Source organism: Cavia porcellus, unplaced genomic scaffold (genome assembly GCF_034190915.1).
Source record: "Cavia porcellus strain 051 isolate PalLab524CR breed Dunkin Hartley unplaced genomic scaffold, mCavPor4.1 scaffold_1, whole genome shotgun sequence".
In the NCBI taxonomy this organism is placed as follows: domain Eukaryota; kingdom Metazoa; phylum Chordata; class Mammalia; order Rodentia; family Caviidae; genus Cavia; species Cavia porcellus.
Window position 1 is genome coordinate 203,781,612 of NW_026947484.1, and position 13,077 is coordinate 203,794,688.

The window sequence follows — 13,077 nt, forward strand, 5'->3', positions numbered from 1 at the left end:
CACTTGCTGGCATTAATGCATTGGTGTGCTCCTTATATACTGGTTCATGAGATTTGGATAAGACAATGTAAACCTAATCCAGGATCATTCTCATGGTTCACCATCCCAAGAACCATTCTGATATAATGGTGCAGAAAAAGCACAAGACAAGAGTATCAGAATCCTCTTGCTTCTTTGCTGCTACTGGAAGCCTTGTGTAGGTCCTGTCAGGCTATTGTACATTCTTATCATTCCTGTTGGACAGGACACTTTTAGTCCCAGCATGCACTCCACCTCATGATAGCTTAAAAGGGTGTGGGTCAGTCCAAGAGTAGCACTGTGGAGGTCTGAACTCAAGTTCAACCAGGGACAAATTCAACAGGCCCTACAGCAGCATCACCATCAGTGCAGGGGAACTGGATGGTGGTTTTACTACAGGAAAGTCATCCCAAGACTTAACAGGATTCTGTGGATGTTAGGTGCTGCTGCCCAAAGCAGAAATAGCAAGGGCAGAAGCACGCTTCTCTTCTAGAACAGAAATGAGCAAAGGTGAAATTCTGCCCCTTTGTCTGAAACCTGTGTATGCAATGCCCTTCATTTGACCATAAAGCATGGGTATTGTTTCCATTCAAACAGTATTCACAGTTTTACCCCCAACACCATGAAGTCCACCCTGGAAGGTTACATTCAGATGCTAGGGTTTGATCAGGGAAGTTGGGAAATGTTCTTTTGGGATCCCATCCTGCTGGGAAAAGACTCAGTGTCTGACCTGAACGGTTCTTTCTGTATACTGGTGGCATTAACTGCCCATCTAAGAAAACACAGGAATCACTTCCACCCTTTCCAACTTGTCAGGGCAGCATCCAGAGCAGACAAGTTCTGAAGGACACTAGATCCCATCTTACAAGCCCAAACATGTCACTTTCATGCTGGACATGAGAGTTGCAAGCAATGACCACTCTCTCCTTGGTCCCACCAGTGAACCATGAAGGTCCAAACCAAGCTGCTGTCCTCACTATGAGTTTGGCTGGACACCTTTACTCCCAGCGCTGAAACCATAAAAGTGATGGCCAGTTCCAGATAATCACTTATGTGGCAATACTTCTTGCTCACCTGGGGACACCTACAATGGGTCCTCCAGCAGCAACTCCATCAGGGCTGTGGGACAGGAGGGTCCTGGTGTAAAAAGAAGTCAACCAAAGATTTAGCAAGATCCTTTGGGTGCAGCGTGGTGGTGACCACCACATATAGTTTAGGGCAAAATCATACTGCTTTTCTAGGCCATCTGTCAATTAGCTGTGGCCACAAACCCTCCATTTAACCCCAACACCTGGGGACTGTGCACATTCTGACTATATTCGGAGCATTTCCCCTACCGCCACGATGAGAGGACCACTATGTAGTACATTGAGAAGCATGGTCTGGGCCAGTGGATATGAGGCATATGTTGTTGTGTCCCCATCACTGGGGTAAGATACCCATGGTTGGGCCTATGGCTGACATCAATGGCCCTGTCTCCATAATTGTGACAGCAGCTAACTAACTGGTTAGGCACAAAACACACAAGTGTTTCCTGCTTCTTCTCCCCTTGTCAGGATAACAGCCAGAGTTGGCACTGCTCAGAAGAACCCTGGTTGCCCACCTCAGAGACCGCTACATGTCACTTTCGTACTGCTTGTTAGATGTCCAGTCTATGACCACCTCCTCTGGGCCACCTCCATTGAATCAGAGAGGGCCAAACCCAGGTTATCCAATCGCAGTCAGATCTGGGTCAGACTCAAGGGTGAGACACTTTTCATGGCAGTTGTGTTTTAAGTTGCAGTGAGGATAGTGTTTGACCCAGAGGGCTCCACACTTTGAGATGCGTATGAGGTTTGGTAGCCACAGCCCCAGGTGCTGGCTACTGACACAGAAGTTTCAGCTAGAATCCCTGGCTCTTGTGATAGGCTTTGTGCAGCTAGCGTTTCTTCTAATGTTGCACAAAAGAAGGCAGGTTTCTGTTGTCCCTTGCTCCTCTTGAGGAGTATTTGATGTCAAATTAACTGAATACAGCAATACTTTGTGCTTCCTTCTGGGATGATTACAGACATGAGCTACCTATTTCCACTATAACAAGTTTCCTCAAGTTACCAGCATACACTGTGTATTTATATATACTCTTCTAATTCCAGTGATGGCACCGTAACCATAACCTAATCCTGCGTTGACACGTGTTAGAATGAAATGAGAAAAGGAATAGGAGCAAGCTATGCCTGGGAGATCACAATTACACGCATCCCTGATAACTACTAGAGCTTGCATAAGAAGGTCCATCCTGTGTAAAATCTCAGGAGAAATCACAGTCACCAGTTTCATATCCCAAACACTTGGCAAAGCTCTACTTCTGTTGTGATCAAAATGAGTCTTGCTTTGTTGTTCAATGTTGATGCTACCTTGATGACTTTTTTCCTATAGAGAGCCTCAAACTGTGGTCATCACTGGGTACATCTCTACTTGTTGAAAAAAGGTACAGCAGACTGCAGAACCAATACACCAGCTTTGGCTGTATTCATAGAGTCCTTTTTCAGTGAATCTGAATCTCAGTATGTGGTAGCAGGTGCTCAGCTTGTGCTGTGTGACTCTTGTTCCTGTACATCTACTAGTTCCTGAAGTTCTCTATAGAACCAAATACATTCTCTCCAGCAGACCTGCCCTAATGCCATCCTTGGTTGTTTCCTCCATACGCTTCTCTCTGATCCTGCTCTAGTTCTAGTGTAGTTCTAATTTAAGCATCAAGATTATAGGCACAGCCTCCATTCTTTAGGGCCAGGAAAGGACAGGAAAGGTCCACCACTTGTGGCTGCTTCTGAGGAATGGACCTTTCTGTCCCTCTACCACAACCATTAATTAGAACCTAAGACAAAACATGGGAGTATCCAGAGGGTGGGCTTCAAGAATGTAGCTATATAGACTGTTGAGAATGACCCTTGAGTGTTATACAAGAAATGAGAAAGGAGGTATTTATAAACTTTTTCCACTTTCCCCTCTTTCACAATGTGAGTATTGTTTGATTGATGCCAAATATGAGGAACAGGCCAATACCAAATTTCGTGATGTCTTGTGTACTTCCGAGTCTTAAGAATTGTGACAAATAAAGATCAAATCTTAAGCTAACACAGTGTGTGTTGCTTTTGCTAGAGTATCACAAACTGAGAAGGGTGTGACTGACATGTTACTTGGAGAGAGCAGCAAACAGTTCGATTTTTACGTTCTCCTAAGTAGCAGAGAATGGAACTTCTAACACGAAAAAGCACAAACCACGACAGCCCCTAACCACTATTCTGGGCTCCGCTCATCTGCAAAGTAATCTGTGTGTCTCGCACACCTGGCCCTACCTGCTTAATATCTTGGAGTAGGTGACAAAATTAGCATACATGAATTCCTAGCAGACACTCTGGTAACATTCAAATCATAGAAACAATTCTGTCTCCTTACCCTTCTTTCGACTATGACACTTTCTGACACTTGAATTGGAACATCTTGATAGCATGCAATCTGATCTGGAAGAATGTTTTTGAACTCCATATGATTAATTCCCACCCAGACATTTTATCTTAACCAATAATAGGAAGGACTGGTTTTCAATCTCCTTTCTGTGGTTATTTTCTTCCAGTTTTCCTTCTTATCATTCTATATTTTAAGTGAATAAGAATTTAACATGGGACTATTTCCTTGATTATTAAACTTGTTCCTGAATGGCATCGTAAGTGTTGTTTGAAACATGTAGAGTGTGATTGAACACAAAAGAGGAGTCATATGCTCACACAGCATTGATGGAGTCACAAATTCAGGTAGCTGTAAAGGGGAGGTCCATGTTTGAATGTTTCTGAGAGAGCAAGACCCTGCTCACATCTTGTTTCTAACACACAATAAATACCTGATTTTTCTCTTATTACCTTGGCAAAGTGATTTCATTTTGAGTTATGATAGTGTAGCAATTTGTTGTAATAGTTTTATGACTTGCAAGATTCTTAGGCCACCCACATGATGTTGACAATAACAAAGGTATAGTTGGAAAAATTGCACTTTGGAGTCCAAGGGATGTCACCGCCAAGGAACTTTTGACACAGGGAATCAGTGACCCAAGACAGTCACAAGGAACCCCAGAGAGTGGGAATCAAGAGAACCCAACAGTATGGGAGGAGGTAGCATGGTGCAGGGAACCCCAGCTCTGTCAAGAGGAACTGGTGCACGAGAGGAGGTGCATCTAGGGATACAGATAGAGACTGAGAGTCCTAGAAATCTCAAGTCCTGGCAGTCCTTGGCTAAGGGCCTAGGGAGGGACATAGTATGTGGTATTGACTCTGGGCTTCTCAATGCCTACTTGACAATCCATTGACCCAGAGAGATAGGCTAAAAGTTTGGCCCTGTGAAATGTTTCTGGCCTGTTCATCATGTCACTAGAGCCTCATGAGTGGTGATTCTGAGAGTCATGGAAACAGAGCTTGTCACTCTGGCAAAAGGTGGGTCATTAACATGCTATTCCCAAAGGCCCCTGTATCATCCAGATCCATTACCTGGCAACTTGCAACAGGGTAATAAGCAGTCCAAGGTCATGGTGACCATGGATGTTCTCAGCACTGTGTTCCTCTGGTCCTCCCAATCACTCTACTTCTCACTCCTTCATCACTGGTCAGGTTAATAATGCTCTTTGTATCTTTCCTGATGTGAGTGAAACCTGCTCATCAGAAGTTTTTTTCCTGCAAATCAAGTGAAGACCAGTATGCATTTGAGATGTAAAATCTGAATCTCCTGGGGAACTCTAACTATCCTGCCGTAAATTAGATCTGTCCAATCCAGACTTTGGAGTTCAGGTCATCAGTGTCTCCCCATAGGGACCCTCCAGTAGGCTGATCCTAGGTCCTCCAGATTTCTCCAGGTTTCTGGTTCCAGAAAATCCCTGGAGGGAACTGATACAGCTGCAGTAGCTGCTATGGAGATGCAGAGGTAAACCTTCTGGTTTTAATACTGGTTGGTCCCCTGACAAGCTTAGCCTCAATGTCTGTAAGCTTTCTGTAATTTTTTCGTGGAAATCTGGTATTCATAATGTGCCAGCATGTGAAATGCCAGGTTGCCCTATAGGACCAGGGCAGGTCCCACGTAAGAGTCATCATAAGATCCAGGGAAGGCAGGAGAGTGTCTTTCATCCAATGCTTGGTGCAAGACTTGCAGCCTAAACAATTACAATTCCGCACTTCTAGAGAGTGTGGACTCTTGAATCCCCTCCCTAAGTAGTTCCCAGGGTATAGGCTTGGGTATGAACTGGTACACCTCCTGTTTTTTCAACATAGGAACCTGATACCTAGACTAAGTTCAGAAATAGGTCTACTTCATGGTGGTCACCAAGTCAGAAACAAATTTCTCCTGCCACTCCCCGTTGCACAGCTCTTTTCAAGCAGACTTCTAACCACAGCCTTGATGAATTCCGAATGCAGCTCATAGAATGTTACCTCTTGAACAAATCATTCAGCAATGAATGTCCTGACTCAATGAAGAGCCCACATACACCCCAGTTAGATTCTGCGCATCTCATTCTGTCATCAAACTGTGTCTGACAGCGTTTCAATAATTAAAAAGATAATTTACCCAACATTATCTTGGAGACACTATCTTCAATCATGATAAAGCCATTTTCGGGTGTTTTGTAGGAGGAATGAGATGGATTTCTTAGAGAATTAGGACACGCTTGATCGGTTAGATTAGGTATTCATAGATGAATCATACATTCCACTTTGGAACTCAGAACATTTATGTTTATTAAGTGTACATCAGGTCTTCCTGGAAGATTGGGCCTCCAAAGCTAGAAAATAAATTTTATGTGAATGAAGAGCTGGAGGTCTATCTGCCACAAACTACAGTGGAAGAGTAGTTTGATAAATAAGAGAGGGGACAACTTAACACTTCAAAGAACTCAACCAATGACAGGAAATATCAAAACTATAGTAGACTTACAACTGGGAAAAAGTGAGAGGGAAGGTGTGAGGCAAGAAGCAAACCACGAGACAGTCTTCTCCCAGGAACAGTGTCCCAAAACAATGGCATCTTTTTATTATTATTATTATTTAAAAAGAAAAAAAAGAAAGGAAATAAAATTTTAAAAAGACAAAGCAGTAAAAGGGTGCAAATAATACACAATTTCAAGGAAAAAATACAGTAAGATATAACTAGTTAATAGGTTACATATTGTCGTCTTTGAAATAGTTGTCCAAATTATAAAATTAAAGCATGTAAAGTGAACATTCATACAATGAGATTGCACACAATGCCAATCAATGATCCAACAAAAGTTCGGTAATATGGATTTCCATCCTACACACTCAAACATACATGCAGTTATATCCCTTAGACCATCTTCCTTTCCTCCTTTTTTAATAACAATTACAATTGTGGGTTTTTTATTTTTTACTCCCACAATTCTTATCATTTTTTGGAGAGAATAAAACCTAACGTGGCTACACAAAACAGAGTCAGTTAGAACAAACGGTTGGGCATAGTACATGATGTAAAAATAGAATATCAGGTGATCTAAAATGGTTACCATTGTGCCTCTTGCTATTTTTTTTTAAAGTCGCCTATATTGGCATGTATAACAGAATTAATCAAAACAGTACAGAAAAAGACCAATAAAACCTTCACTGGAGACCTTACAGGACTTCAAAAAAAGATAATAGTCAAACCATAATGGGCATCATAGTATCTCTCATTGCCTTCAAAGTGCTTGCCTATACCCTCAAACTTGATACTATCAAACAAAACAATATAGAATAATCAGACAGAACAAGATGGGGAGAGCAATACTGGGGTTCAAATCAGGTTAATAGGAAAATAAAAATGTTACAATAATATGTCCCACTATTTTTTAATTTAGTTTTCCCTTAATTGAAAAAAAAGTAAGAAAAAAATTGATTAATTTTTTTAAAAAAGGATGGGATTGAGGTAAAAGAGGACATTGTATTAGAACAACACAGGTCAGAAACGAACTATTTTAAGCATCATTGTGTTTCATCCCCACATAATCTAACATAATAGTAGTCACCATAGTGCCTCCTTCCTTGTATTATTTGAGTATAACTTCATATACTCTAGCATCAAGCATATCAAGTCAGTCTGAAGCTATTCAGGAGAATGAAGAAATTACAGAGTATTTAGAACCACTTAACAGAAAACAAACAATGGTTTCTATATTATCTCTTTGCCTATAAAAAATTTTGTTTATACTATCGCATATAGTAAAATATAATAAGACACCACATGTTAAAAACAGTGGAAACATATATACAACAGCTTGATGGGACTTCAAAGCAAGATGATATTAAATCATCACTAGCTTTTATGATGTGTTCTTTTCTTCAGAATAGCTACTTGTACTATTACCGATACTAAAATCATACAACCCAGATTAAAACCATTGCAATTAGTGATAACATTATATGGATTTAAACCTATATGATTGGTAATCATGTTTACCATATAATTTTATGTATTCTTATCATTTCTTACACTAGGGAAACTATTCGGTATTTATACATGTGAGTTTGATTTATTTCACTTATGAGTATGGTCTCAAACTGCATCCATTTAGCAATGGCACGTTGACAATGACACCTTTCCTCCTAGGTTCTCTGAAATGGGTAAACAAATTCATTCAGTGCGTACCTGATAACACGAAAAGATTGGGTTTTACAGTTTCACAATGAAAAAGATTACACTTATTTGCAGTGATTCTACAAATTATTATTTTTATGTTTCTCAAATATGAAGCCTTTCTCAACTGACCCAAAACATTCACAACTTTGTCACTATTCTAAATGGTAACTGGGCTTATTTCTATACTCAGGAAAACAGTAAAATCTTCATGTTTTCATCATACTGACTTGAATTGCCTTTCAAACATAGGATAGTCCTCTATTTCAAAATAAATTTTAAAATGAATGAAATATAACATTACAAAATAACAAAGCATGGTATAAAATGTAGTTTAAGCTTAAAAATTATTAATTTCTCATGATTATCTGTGTACTTTAAATATCGAACTATGATGAAAGGAACAATTCAGGGATGTTATAAATCTCGCCATTGTAGTTTTCACGAGGCTCATTAACAATGAGTGTCCTATCTTGTTGAATAGATGTAATGTGGAGGAACCATATGGTCAGTTGAAGCTGACCTGCTTGCCATCAGTTCATGGCCAGAGGGAAGGAGACAATGGCAAAATAGCTCTTGGGAAGTTACAATCAATGGTTCTCTCTGTGTTCATCTCTGTTCCTCTCAGCTGAAAGAATACCTAACAACAAGACTCAAGGTACATAGTGCTATTTACAGCAAAAGATATTTCCCAAATCAAAAGCAAAGGAAAAATGAGCATTGGAACATGCAGGCCTGTGTTCCAAAATTAATTGACTTCAGTATAAAAGCAAAGAAAATTATTGTCTCTCTTATCAGTACAATCAAAAGGGGGAGTTGCTGCAGTTAAGAAAAATCAGTTGATTTATACCAAAGCTAAGTGAAAAGGGAGCAACTTAAATCATCATGCATGCAACATTTAACTAAGAAGCATCATGCATACACTTTTGGAGTAGTGCTTTTCTCAGACTATTGCCACAGCTCAGGTGTATAATAGCCCTTCAATTGACACATGAAGTTAGACTGGAGGGAGCTTGCAAGCATCTCTCCACAATGCTGATTTTTATTGATATATGTATACACAAGGTACCAGAATCAGATCTTTTTACGGTATATCAAAAGAAAATTCACAGAGATCTGATGAAATAGTCCATCCTTTTTAACTTGGAAGTATATGTATGGGTCTATTCACAGAATATTACTTAGTGAGAAACATTGTTCCAGTATTCAGATGTTGTCATAGTTTCCCCATGTGAATCCACTAATGCAGGAGAAGCATCACCTGTCAGTGAATAGAGATTATTTCCTTCGATCCACTTCATATCTTCTCCATCACCAGGAGTAAGATTAACTCTTGCACTGAAAACAGATTTTGAGGCTGTACATTTTAATCTTTCAGTTAAATTTTTGGATGGATTCAGCAATTCATGAAGTTCATCTCCAGAATATTCTACTAAATCCATAAATGTAGATCTCTCATTAGATGCAGATGATCTTTATATAAACATTACAGCAAAGATAACTGAAAAACGTGTGTCAAAGATTAGCATAAACTCCACACCCATGTAGTTTATTATATTGCAATTGTACCTATCCTGATAGCCACACCATAAACACCAGAGAAGTTAGCACAACAGGCATGAGAGCACTTATAAAGTGCCCATATAAAAAAATTTTACTGTGTTCTTCACACCAGAGTCTTTGTGACAACATTATCAAAATCCAACAAGCAGCCACGCCTGGCCATAGGTCTGCAGAGGAGGAGCTGGGCAGATCTGGGGTGCCCTCACTGGCCTCTCTGCGTGTCTGGAGGACTCTGGATTTCTGCACCCAGACTGCTGGAGTTCCCTCAGGCTTCCAGGTGCAGTGAAGGAGAGAGGTGGGTTTGAGGCTTCCACATCAGCCTCCCCATTCCCGGCTTCATTTGGAGACCTGCTGAGCTCCCGATAGGTGGGCTGGCCTACACTACCAGCCTAGCCCAGCCTGTTTAGCTGCTGCGCCTGGCCATAGGTCTGCAGAGGAGGAGCTGGGCAGATCTGGGGTGCCCTCACTGGCCTCTCTGCGTGTCTGGAGGACTCTGGATATCTGCGCCCAGTCTGCTGGAGTTCCCTCAGGCTTCCAGGTGCAGTGAAGGAGAGAGGTGGGTTTGAGGCTTCCACATCAGCCTCCCCATTCCCGGCTTCATTTGGAGACCTGCTGAGCTCCCGATAGGTGGGCTGGCCCACACTACCAGCCTAGCCCAGCCTGTTTAGCTGCTGCGCCTGGCCATAGGTCTGCAGAGGAGGAGCTGGGCAGATCTGGGGTGCCCTCACTGGCCTCTCTGCGTGTCTGGAGGACTGTGGATATCTCTGCAACCAGGGAGGGTCCACAGGTTCCTGAAGCACTGCGGCCTGTGGTGAGTACCCTAACCCGGCTGCGATTGAAGAACTGTGGAGCTTCCAAGGGGCAGGTGGGCGCACAGTGTCCCTGAGGCCCAGCTTGTCTGGAACTGCGGAGTTCTGAGCAGGCAGAGGAGGGCCACTGGTTCTGTAGGTCTAATGGCTTGGAGTAGCGCGGCGCCAGAGTCCCAGTAGCTCCAAACATAGAAGGGGATTTTCAACAGATCCTGAGGAAGCTTTCAAATAACACTTGAAACACAGAAATATAGGAAAATGACAAAACGAAAGACCAAATTACAACCTCAAACCTCCAGCCCATCTCAAGAAACCCTAGGAGCGATGTATATAGAAGAAAATATATCCCATCCACCTCATATATCGGACACAATAGCCACTGAAATTGACAAGCAACTCCAGGAAGCTTTAAAGAAATTCAAACTCGAAATAATCTCCCAGATAAAAGAAGAAATGATAAAAGAAATGAAAGAGATTCTAAATATATCTAAAGAAAACACAGATAAAAAATTGGAGGAACTAAACAAAAAGATAGAATCCCTAGACGAGCAATATAAGAAACAAACAGAATACATAATGCAGATGCACAGAGATATACAGGAAATAAAAAACTCCACTGAAAGTTGTAAAAACCACCTTAATGAAAGTGAAGATAGAATTTCAGACCTTGAAGACAGGATTGCAGCTAGTGAACAGGAAAGGAAAGATCTTTTGAAAATAACAAGGAACCAGGAAACAACAATTCAACAACTGCAAGACGATGCAAAGAAGAATAACATAAGAATGATAGGGATTAATGAAAGAGAGGGAGACAACATGAAGGATGTCAGGAGGATATTTAGAGAAGTAATAGCTGAAAATTTCCCAAGCATGAGATCAGAAACTGACATCAGGATCAGTGAAGCATATAGAACTCCAAACAGTCATAACCAAAATAAAACTACACCCAGACATATAATAGTCACCATCCCAGAAATCCAACACAAGAATAGATTATTAAAAGCTGTCAGAGAGAAAAGACAAATCACTTATAAAGGAAAACCTATCAGAATCACAGCAGACTTCTCAGCCCAAACGATAAAGTCAAGAAGAGCATGGAGTGAAGTATTCCAGATCCTAAAGCAAAATGATTTCCAACCAAGACTGATATATCCTGCAAAACTATCATTCAAAATAGATGGTGCAATACGATACTTCCATGACAAAGAACAGCTGAAGAACTTCATGAACACCAAACCAACCCTGCAAAAAATATTGAAAGACAGTTTAGATACACAAAGGAAAAAACCACTAAGCAAAGCAAATAATTAAACAGAACCGAAAGATAAAGATGCAACAGCAGAGAGATAACATTCCTACAATTAACCAGCATTTAACAGTAATAACCATTAATGTAAATGGTTTCAATGCACCAATCAAAAGAAACAGACTAGCAGAATGGATCAAGAAACAAAATCCAACCATATGCTGTTTACAGGAAACCCATCTAACCCAGAAAGATACTCACAGACTGAAAGTCAAAGGATGGAAAACAATTCTTCATGCAGCAGGAATCCAAAAAAAGGCAGGAGTAGCCATTCTGTTTGCAGACAACGTGAACTTTAAACCAACAATGACCATAAAAGACAAAAAAGGTCACTACATAAGGGGAAAACTCCAAGAGGAAGAGATAACTATCTTAAATATATATGCACCAAACTCCAGAGCACCCAGTTATATAAAACAATTATTAACAGAAATGAAAACTCAAATTATCAGTAACAAAATTGTAACAGGAGACCTTAATACACCACTGACACCAAGGGACAGATCAACCAGACAGAAAATGAGCAAAGAAATAACAGAACTGAATCACACCTGTGAACAAATGGGTTTGATAGACATATACAGAATATTCCACCCAACAACATCAGAATACACATTCTTCTCAGCAGTACATGGATCATTTTCTAAAATAGACCATATATTAGCTCACAGAACATATTTAAGCAAATGCAAAAGAGTTGAAATCATCCCTTGCATATTATCGGATCATAGCGCTCTGAAATTAGAAATTAATGACAAAGGATACTGCAAAAATTCCGCAAACACATGGAAACTAAATAACACACTCTTGAGTAATCAGTGGGTCACAGAAGAAATTAAAGAAGAAATTAAACAATACCTAAAAGAAAATGAAAATGCAGATACAACTTACCGGAATCTGTGGGATGCAATGAAAGCCGTTCTGAGAGGAAAATTTATTGCACTGAGTTCCCACATCAGGAAAACAGAACGAATACAAATAAATAACTTGATGCTACACCTCAAACAGCTAGAAAAAGAAGAGCAAGTCAAGCCCAAAGCCAAAAGAAGAGAGGAAATTATAAAAATCAGAGCAGAAATCAATGCAATAGAGACTAAGAAAACAATCCAAAGAATCAACGAATCAAAGAGTTGGTTCTTTGAAAGAATAAATAAAATCGATAAGCCCCTAGCCAACCTTATTAAAAAAAGGAAAGAAAAAGCTCAAATTCATGCAATAAGAAATGAAAAAGGAGAAATCACTACAGACCCAATAGAAATACAGAGGATCATCAACACCTATTTCGAAAACCTCTACTCTCAAAAGTTTGATAACACAGAAGAAATAGACAGATTCTTAGAAGCATATGAAGTACCAAAGCTAGATCAAGAGGATATAAAACTGTTGAATAACCCAATCTCTGCTAATGAAATTGAGAATGTAATTGGGTCCTTGCCCACCAAGAAGAGCCCAGGCCCAGATGGATTCACTGTAGAATTCTACAAGAAATATAAAGAAGACCTAATGCCGACACTCCTCAAACTATTCAATGAAATTGAAAGGGAAGCAATCCTTCCTAAGTCATTCCTGGAAGCAAATATTACTCTAGTACCAAAACCTGAGAAAGACCCAACTATAAAAGAGAACTATAGACCGATCTCCCTAATGAACACAGATGCAAAAATCCTCAATAAAATATTGGCAAATAGGATCCAGCAAATCATCAAGAAGATTATACACCATGACCAGGTGGGATTC